This window comes from Salvelinus alpinus, chromosome 9 (assembly GCF_045679555.1).
Source record: "Salvelinus alpinus chromosome 9, SLU_Salpinus.1, whole genome shotgun sequence".
Classification (NCBI taxonomy): Eukaryota; Metazoa; Chordata; class Actinopteri; order Salmoniformes; family Salmonidae; genus Salvelinus; species Salvelinus alpinus.
The window spans coordinates 19,457,517-19,464,741 of record NC_092094.1 but is presented as its reverse complement, the minus strand read 5'-3'; the positions used below and the strand labels follow the sequence as shown (position 1 = coordinate 19,464,741).

Below are 7,225 nucleotides of genomic sequence, written 5' to 3'. Positions count from 1 at the left end.
AATCTCTCTCCTCTGTTCCCCGCTCCATAGTATCCCCGAACGTCACAGCAGAGTCCCAAGTTCCTAAAAGTTGGGCAACGACTGAACATCAAGAATAGTGGACAAGTTGCTGCATAGATTTACGGGAGTTTTGTAGAAAAGGTAGGCCGACAGTATTTTGCTATTCTATCTAATAATTTGCCGTTCTTGTATTTTTTTGGTGTGCCACATACTTTCCGCTTGATTCCAAATGTAGCGCCGCAGCTCGCTATAACTGGACTACTAACGTGAATCGTATTCATTGTATCTTTATAACTTCCGCTTTATACAATGTAAAATTGTACCCACTGCATGCGTTTGCTTTTGAAAAACATAATGCTTTCAAGTCCTCTCGCGGTTATGGTATGTCTATCGAACCTAAATCAATGTGATAATGATGTTCCAGTCGAAATGATCACGACGTTGTGGCTTTTGACGTCCTGATGTTTTATACAGGCTTGGTTGCCATATAGGCTACTTTGATTTATATGAATTGATATTGTGCCATGGTAGCAACGATTGCGTACATTTTGTCTTCGCTGTAAACATTTGGCACTGCTGTTTTGACACATGGGTGAGGGGGAGGAGCCATTTGGAAGTACACTATATATACAAAAGTATGTGGACTTCAAATTAGTGGATTTGACTATTTCAGCCACACCCGTTGCTGACAGATGTGCACGATCGAGCACACCGCCATGCAATCTCCATATACAAACATTTAGAGTAGAATGGCCTCACTGAAGAGCTCAGTGACTTTCAACATGGCACCATCATAAGATGCCACCTTTTCCAACAAGTCAGTTCATCAAATGTCTTCCCTGCTAGAGCTGCCCCTGTCAACTCTAAGTGCTGTTATTGTAAAGTGGAAATGTCTAGGAGCAACACAGGCTCAGCTGTGAAGAACAGAAAAAGCGTCTGTCCTTGGTTGCAACTGTCACTACCAAGTTCCAAACTGCCTCTGGAAGTGTAACAGTATAACTTTACGTGTCCCCTCGCGCGAACCAGGGACCCTCTGCACACATCAACAACAGTCACCCACGAAGCATCGTTACCCATCGCTCCACAAAAGCCACGGCCCTTGCAGAGCAAGGGGAACCACTACTTCAAGGTCTCAAAGCGAGTGACGTAACCGATTGAAATGCTATTAGCGCGCACCACCGCTAACAAGCTAGCCATTTCACATCCGTTACAGAAGCAACGTTAGCACAATAACTCTTTGTCTGGAGCTTCATGAAATGGGTTTCCATGACCGAGTTGCCGCACACAAGCCTAAAATCAACATGCGCAATGCCAAGCGTCGACTGGAGTGGTGTACAGCTCGCCGCCATCGGACCCCGGAGCAGTGGAAATGTGTTCTCTAGAGTGATGAATCACGCTTCAACATCTGGCAGTCCGACAGACGAATCTGGGTTTGGTGGATGCCAGGAGAACGCTACCTGCCCCAATTAGAACACATGTGCGGAGTTGAGGGGTTGGAAATCCCGCTCATTGCTCACCTGCGCTCCTTGTCCTTTCCTAAAAACCGCTCTGTGCTCACAGGAGAAAAAAACTCCCGCTCCAAATTCGCTCCATTGATTAAAATAACAATTTAACCAACACCCATCTATTTTTGTGACTACCTGGACCTACCAATTGTTTTTTAAGTATTGAAACTAAACCATATGGATTTTAATTAAAAGTATTTGAATAAACATGAAAAGGTGAATGTTAGAAGTGAACATAATTTCAAATAGCCTATATGTCATATTTAACAGCATATAAACACTTTAAATAGGCTAGGAGCCAGACAGGGAGCCTGAGAAGGAACGAAAATGAATTATTTAGGCTATATTATTTCTATTATTTCAAGACTATATGTAACCGATGTGAAATGGCTAGCTAGTTAGCGGTGGTGCGCGCTAATAGTGTTTCAATCGGTGACGTCACTCGCTCTGAGACCTTAAGTAGTTGTTCCCCTTGCTCTGCAAGGGCCGCGGCTTTTATGGAGCGATGGGTAACGATGCTTCATGGGTGACTTTTGTCTGTGTGCAGAGGGTCCCTGGTTCAAGCCCAGGTAGGGGTGTGACGACCCTCCCACTCTGTCTGCCGATTCTCTCTTTGTTCTTGTTTCCTTATTAGGATGCCGGTGGGCGGAGTTGGGAGGGTCGTCAGCTACATGGGAAACACCTGGGCCCACTGTCATAGGATAAATGCACCACTTCCCCATTCATGGAGGAGACTCTCTCCATGCAGACACCTTGATAGATTTTGTTGTGTTTTTTTGTGACTTATGGGTTGTTTGCTTTAGCACCTTTCAACACATCACATTATCACATTCATGCATGCCAAAACACTCACTTACACTACTGATTACTGATTACACACACCATTGTTAATTGCATTTAGGTTACTTTATTTAATAAATATATTTTGTTACTCCTTATCTCCACGTTGTCTCCCTTTTGTTACGGACTTTGAGCCGGTTCGTGACAGGGGTGAGGAGAGGGATGGAAGCTATACTGTTACATATACGTTAACATATACAACATTTCATTGTATTAAATTATTATAGTCTATACCTTGCGCATATAGGTTGTGACTTACTTACTTAGAATTAAATACAAATTAAACATGAAATAACTTAGTGCCTTTGAATTCATTTTTAGAATACATTTTTAGAAACACGAGTCTGGCCAGTCTGTGGCTTCTGGCTCATGTGATGGTGCCTGGAGAGCAGCAGAATATCCTCTCCAAACTTGCAAAGCCACTGGGGATGATAAACACCCCTTTGGCCACTCTTGCCAGGCTGGGCAGAGATGCAAAGTTTTTTTTTAACAATTTGTGTATATAGGTAGAGGTTTTTAGGCAAAATAACCCAATCAAAACGGAAAGCTCCTTGAACTTGGGAATATGCCAGGCCTATTGGGCCAAAATCAATTATGGCCCATTGTATAGATAATAAAACGAAGATGAACTAAACTTTTAAGAGATCAGATTTTTTGTTTTAAAATACTTTGCTACAATGACACACTTGGTTAACGACCCACCTCGTTCCTTTCTTTTAGCATGTGCACGTAGTTAAGTACACCATAATGCTTTTGGGATAAGTGTCTTCAGATTCCACAATGATTAGTTGTCCACACTACATCACCGCACTCCCTCTCTTCCTCTTGGTTCTCATCTTTGTAAGTCACCTTGATTTAGTAACTGTGTGTTTTACCAGTTTCTTTATGAAAATATTTAGCGAACTCCATGACAGTAGCAAAGCAAGGGGCTATGCTGGGGCGGGCATGACCTGAGCTCGTGAAGTGAGCACTACTGGAGCGAAATTGGAGCGGGCGAGAAGGTGAAAGCTATACCTTTGAAAATCTCGCTCCACACTCCAGTCAAATTAGGCATGCTCCACTCTTCGCTCCGCTCTGCTCACATGCTCTGGCCACAATGCGTAGTGCCAAAAACGTATGAAAATGTATGCACTTACTACTTACTGTAAGTCGCTCTGGATAAGAGCATCTGCTGAATGACTAAAATGTAAAATGTAAACTGTAAAGTTTGGTGGAGGAGGAATAATGGTCTGGGGCGGTTTTTCATAGTTCGGGCCAGGCCCCTTAGTTCGAGTGAAGGGAAGTCTTAACCCTACAGGATACAATGACATTCTAGACAATTCTGTGCTTCCATCTTTGTGGCACCAGTTTGGGGAAAGCCCTTTCCTGTTTCAGCATGAAAATGCCCCCGTGCACAAAGCGAGGTCCATACAGAAATGGTTTGTCGAGACCAGCGTGGAAGAACTTGACTGGCTTGCATAGAGCCCTGATCTCAAGCCCATTGAACACCTTTGGGATGAATTGGAACGTTTACTGCGAGCCAGGCAAAGTAAATTGTATACCAGGGCCACATGACACAAATGTCCCAAATAAATTCTACCCCATAAATCTGTAATTAACTTCACATTTGTAATGTTAGACCTGCTGATGCAAGACTGTAGGCTAGTGTTACCACTTTTTTCTTATTTTATAGTAAGCCACAATAACTGACCTTTTCATACTTATGCCCTCCTATTTTACCTTCATCAAAAGTCATTCCGTCCAATTTCATACGTTCCTGGAGATCAAACATAATTTTTTGATGGTGGATCCTAGACATTCAATCCACCTGTTGATGCTTAGGCCTATAGTTTCAACTCAGTGATTGGAGTGACACATTTACTCTGTTTGAGATTTGAGAGAACTGCTCCCATTGCTACACATAGAACTGTAGAGTTATTAGTCAAATTATCTGTGTTTTTTTAATCTGTTTCTATTAAAACTTCCCTGTCCAGAGAACAAAATAACAAAATAACAGGAACTGAATTTTCCATTAGGCTCATTCTATAAACAGAGGTTGTCACAATACATGCATATAAATGTCAATTACAGCTAAAAGTTTCCAAGGTTTTTTCCTAGGCTATATCAGGTGCTTTGCGCTTACCAGGAACTGAATGGCCAAACCAACAGTACTTACAAAAATAATAACAATTTTAAACAGCTTCAAATCATGACGAAGGGACTTTTATTGTCTATGTGGCCATGATTCTACCGACATACAAAGGCCTCTTTCCCTCTGCAAAAGCCGCTTGAGTGTGCTATTAATGTTTCAGCGAAATACAGAATTATTTTCGGTCCTATTGCCAGGGTCTATCTCTCCTCTTCTGTCCTTATCTGTTCTGCTCTGTTCTCGGCTAGTTTCTGTACAGTCCAGTTATAACATCAGCAAATTAGCATCTCACTTCCCAACCTATTCTTCCTTCCTAACATTTAACAACTATTGAAATTAACGAGGGTTACGTTTTATGATCCTGTTATTAACGTGTATTAGGCTAAGAGTCAACATCCAATAATCACTCAGCCTGCTCAGTAATAAGCTGATTATCCCTTCGTAATAACACATTGTCAAAAGGGATTTTTACAAGTTCCTATTCTGAATATGCCTGCAGGGCCTACGTATGTATGAAACACATTGGTAGACACTGACAGACATTTACATTTAAGTCATTTAGCAGACGCTCTTATCCAGAGCGACTTACATATTGGAAAGTTCGTACATATTCATCCTGGTCCCCCCGTGGGAATTGAACCCACAACCCTGGCGCTGCAAGCGCCATGCTCTACCAACTGAGCCACACGGGACCACAGACACAGTATGTACAGTACACTGGGCCATGGTTGTTCACTGAGCCTGTAGCAGCCAGTCAGAGAGCCTTGGGTTGATCTCCTTAGGGCCACATCTGCTCCATCCTGGGGAAAAATGTCCTTCACCCCGAATGCTCCTGCTAGACCAGCTGCAATCTGCTCTCTAATGCTGTAGAGAGCAGGAAAATCACACCCCACCCGGGCAGCTACTTAAAGCTACCCAAGACCTTTAAACACACACATATTGGCCTAGCCCTAGGCCTGTATCTCGTGCTACTCCATGATGTTAACTGTAGCTGCATTTATTATTGAAGTCTGGCTCTAAGATAAGTTTAGCATGTGAGTGAAATTAGCTCAACGCTTTCACTAAGAGCAGCTGAAAAAAGTGTTGTGGTAGCTAAGAAGCTATTCACTCCACTAAGCTCTTCCTCCTGTTTAAAGCCTTGTATGCTATGCTCGTATCATACACTAAATTACCAAAAGTATGTGGACACCTGCTCGTCGAACATCTCATTCCAAAATCATGGGCATTAATATGGAGTTGGTCCCCCCTTTGCTGCTAAAACAGCTTCCACTCTTTTGGGAAGGCTTTCCACTAGATGTTGGAACATTGCTGCTGGGACTTGCTTCAATTCAGCCACAAGAGCATTAGTGAGGTCGGGAACTGCTGTTGGGCGATTAGACCTGGCTCGTAGTCGTCTTTCCAATTCATCCCAAAGGTGTTCAATGCGGTTGAGGTCAAGGCTCTGTGCAAGCCAGTCAAGTTTTTCCACACCGATCTCGACAAACTATTTCTGTTTGGACCTTGCTTTGTGCACGGGGGCATTGTCATGCTGAAACAGGAAAGGTCCTTCCCCAAACTGATGCCACAAAGTTGGAAGCACAGATTCGTCTAGAATGTCATTGTATGCTGTAGGGTTAAGATTTCCCTTCACTGAAACAAAGGGTCTTAGCCCAAACCATTATTCCTCCTCCGCCAAACTTTAGAGTTGGCACTATGCATTCGGTTAGTAGCGTTCTCCTGGCATCCGCCAAACCCAGATTCGTCTGCCGGACTGCCAGATAGTGAAGCGTGATTAATCACTCCACAGAACGCATTTCCACTGCTCCGGAGTCCAATGGCGGCGAGCTTTACACCACTCCAACCGGCTTGCGTGCGGCTTCTTGGCCATGGAAACTAATTTCCTGAATCTCCCAACGAACAGTTCTTGTGCTGACGTTGCTTCTAGAGGCAGTTTGGAAGCAACGTCAGCACAAGAACTGTTCGTTGGGTGACTGTTTTACATTGTGTTCTCTAATATTACTGTGTATTGTATACATTTTTCTTCAATTTAATGCAGGAAGTGTTTTCTTTTGTTGATTTTCTGTCCACGTGAGACCTTATCTTTGACCATACTTGAATATTAACGATTGCTTTGGTTTGGAAGAAATCTGAGCCACTGTTTATTTTAGGGTCAGTTTAAAGTTGTATTAGTCATCTGTACAGGATACACATGGTATACACGGTTCCTTCTCGACCAAATAATAGAAGAATACGAACATAAAGTAAATGGCTCAGTAGAATAGAATAGACATAAGTATAATACAGGAAGGCACAATTTATAGTGCAATATTTACACATGTATCAGGGAAAGGAGAATTAGGGGCAAGTGTTTAAATTGTGCAGTATTAGCAATAGCAAAATAAGAGTCTGGTAGTAGCAGTTGTGATGTGTGTAGCGTGAGTGTGTGTGTGTGGCACCGTTTAAAGTAGATGTCCTGGATGGGTGGGATCATGGCCCCAGTACTGTACTGGGCCATCTTCACCACCTGACTGGCTCCAAGCAGCAAAGTCTAGGCCTTTATCCTTTGTCTCTGTGTGAGTTAATGTCTTAGGCTACATAGCGTGAGTTCATTTCTTTAATCAGTGGAATATTCTTAGTTAGCTTTGTCTTTGGGCAAAGAGACCAATTAGGCTCCATGCTTTCATTGCTGAGTTGGATGTCCCTTCAGCTGTAATCATAATAAACATCATGACATTATATGTTGTAACAAGAGTGGGGAAACGCACTGTAAAAG

The 7,225-nt window shown here is 42.8% G+C and overlaps 1 protein-coding gene across 1 annotated transcript in view; it reads left to right on the top strand.

The window, feature by feature from the left end:
- Positions 1–35: 35 nt before the first annotated feature.
- Positions 36–7,225, top strand: part of LOC139584462 (solute carrier family 45 member 3-like) — a 61,215-nt gene continuing 54,025 nt past the window's right edge. The window contains exon 1 of the mRNA XM_071416351.1: positions 36–141. The gene's annotated coding sequence lies outside the window, so the exon portion shown is untranslated. The remainder of the gene's footprint in view (positions 142–7,225) is intronic.